We start from the raw sequence: 2,500 nt of genomic DNA on the forward strand, positions 1-2,500 counted from the left end.
AATTGGGAGAAAATAGTTTAGGTGTATTCCAAGGTTTTTGGGTTCGTTCAATTTTTATACGACTGAGTAAATGACCTTTTGCTTCAGAAACTGGATCGAGGAAAATGTTCCTATATCTTAACATACTTTTTTTTCTTGTGTTCATTTTACCAATAAATGCTTTTGTTTTCGTTTCATTTAATTTGTTTGCATTGTACTGGCGGTAGTAACATTGTCTTACTACCCCTGACGGTTATAACATTTGTTACAGGAATGTGGCATTAACTAACCATGCTATTCCTCCCCAGAATCTTCTCATACTAAAACTAACATTATGGGAGGAAAGTACTTCTGCCAACAGAAATTCTCCTACTGTCAATTTCATCGGAAATTGTCACGATAATAGCCATATAACGACAAACACAGCGGTTTCCTCATATTCATGGAACCCTTCGAACCAATATAGAAGCAGACACCTCGACCCACTCTCCACCAGGCAGTCCGGAGGAGACGCCAGCTTGCTCCATGCGCTTCATCTCTCCTTTTCTCTCACACGGGCGAGAGACTTGAATGAAGCTTCTGATACTTCGCCGAACGGAAAGATGTCTAATGAAGCTCAAGTATGGAAAGATTTTGTTTCAAACTGTGAGCGGAAAAATACAATGCTACCGCTACCTTTCCTCCGACAGAAAGGGAAAATGAGGACACAAAGACAAATACCTTCACTACGGTACACATGTACAACCGCAAAGTTTCGCCATCTCCGCGCGCGCGCGCCCGCAGAATTGCAAACAGGGCCTGCGGCTGGGCGCGGCATTGAGTTTAGGGTCGCAAGCAAGCCGCAGGCTTCACGCCGATTGCGTCACTGACGGGGGAAGTCTACGTGTAATTGCACTGCGTAAGTGCGAAATGATGGTATGTAACATGTATCAAATGGTAAATGCAAGTTTAAAAACCTACGCATGTAGAGAATCCCATAACCTGAAAGCTTGGAATAACCATAGAATGTGCTATGCATGCTGTGTCAAAGCTTCTTGCCTCTCTGTCGTCGATAGATATCATTAAGAAGAATACACAAGTACAAATAAAGAAGAAAGAAAAACTGTCAATGTTTCGCGATGCCTACCAAATAATCCTATCAAATTACCACTTGCACTTCCCGATCCTCGGCTGCCTACCATGTGAACTAAGTTGAATATGTACAGTTTGTCTCTTTTTCACATGTGTCAATTCCGCCGGTTCACCTGCCTTGCACAGGAGCGCCAGGTGAGCAAACCCGTGAGAGATAGAGGGGGGGGGGGGGATAGGGGCTCCTCTGGGAACCTAGCCGGGCAGGTAAAGGAAGGGGGCGGAGCTCCCGCCTTGAAGGGCCCCTGTCGTGGGTGAGAGGCTAACCACCTTCCCTCCACACACACACACACACACACATATAGTCACACACACACACACATATATTCATACACGAGTTCAGAGGCATGTACCCGCGCCCCGTTCGAGACCAACATCCAGACGCACACAGACAAACGTACACACCAAGTTTCCCGCACACACGCACGTCTGCGAGTCGGGGGAGCGGGCGGTGGAGTGCAGACGTCCGCCACCGTTCTCAAGGTGAAAGAAGAAGTCGCCCTGGAAATAATACATTCGCGGCGCCGCTGAACTCGAGTGTCAGATGCGAGGGCGTGAGTGTGAATGTGCGTCCAGGTCGGCCAGGGGCGCCTCCACTCGTCATGGGCCTACACCCTCGCTTTGGCGCAACTCCGCACTTCCCTCGCGTCAAAAGCTTCGGGCGACGAGTGGAGTGAAGTTACTGAAGTTACTGAAGTCAAGTGGACTGTTTATATCCATTTTCACGATCTTCTAACTGTTAGTGTGATTAAGTGTGGCGCACAGAGTGGAAAGCATGTGCTTATCTTAACAGCGTTTTAGTACGTGACAATCACCTGGATTCCTGCCTGTGTTGACTGCCTTAATGTAAACAGGCATAAAGTCATGCTGTGTAACAATATATCAGTCTGACTCTGTTATAATGTACTATTTGAACAGATTGTGGGAGACTTAGCACTTACCTGCCATTGTCAGGTGACATTGCAAGGGCATTCATAGTGCAAGTGTGGTGTGAATAAAATCAAGATAAGAGAAATTTAGGATTTCCGAAACAATGGTGCGGATATTTATGATATGGTTACGATGATGCTGGAAAATCACGTGATCATGAATGAACAGGCGCGACACTGTATGGTAGAGATTTTAACAAAGGGATCTGGGTAGGCCTATATCTCTACATTACTACTGGGGGCTTGTAACAGCAGTGATTAATCACTACTTAATGATATTAGCGAACCAGGTAGCCAATAGCATGGTAATGTAATGATTATTAGACAAACAGATGATAGTGATGATTATGGAATATCAAATCCCTACCGTTCATAATATTGGTTAGTACAGTGACTGTCACAATCTTCGATAACGCTGAATATGAATACGTTGAGACTTATGATAAAATAGTATTGAGAAAGGA

The 2,500-nt window shown here is 45.3% G+C and overlaps 1 protein-coding gene across 3 annotated transcripts in view; it reads left to right on the forward strand.

Annotated features, from left to right (window-relative positions):
- The window catches only part of LOC125043731 (abnormal spindle-like microcephaly-associated protein homolog), a 96,348-nt gene that overhangs the window by 36,094 nt on the left and 57,754 nt on the right, over positions 1 to 2,500 (forward strand). Inside the window, exon 1 of one of the 3 annotated variants that reach the window (XM_047639976.1) lies at positions 1,537 to 1,590. The exons of 1 other annotated variant lie outside the window; for it this stretch is intronic. The gene's annotated coding sequence lies outside the window, so the exon portion shown is untranslated. Of the gene's footprint in view, positions 1 to 1,536; positions 1,591 to 2,500 lie in introns of those variants that run through there. One more of the 3 variants, XM_047639977.1, reaches the window with a different exon arrangement.

Source organism: Penaeus chinensis, chromosome 34 (assembly GCF_019202785.1).
Source record: "Penaeus chinensis breed Huanghai No. 1 chromosome 34, ASM1920278v2, whole genome shotgun sequence".
Lineage (NCBI taxonomy): Eukaryota > Metazoa > Arthropoda > Malacostraca > Decapoda > Penaeidae > Penaeus > Penaeus chinensis.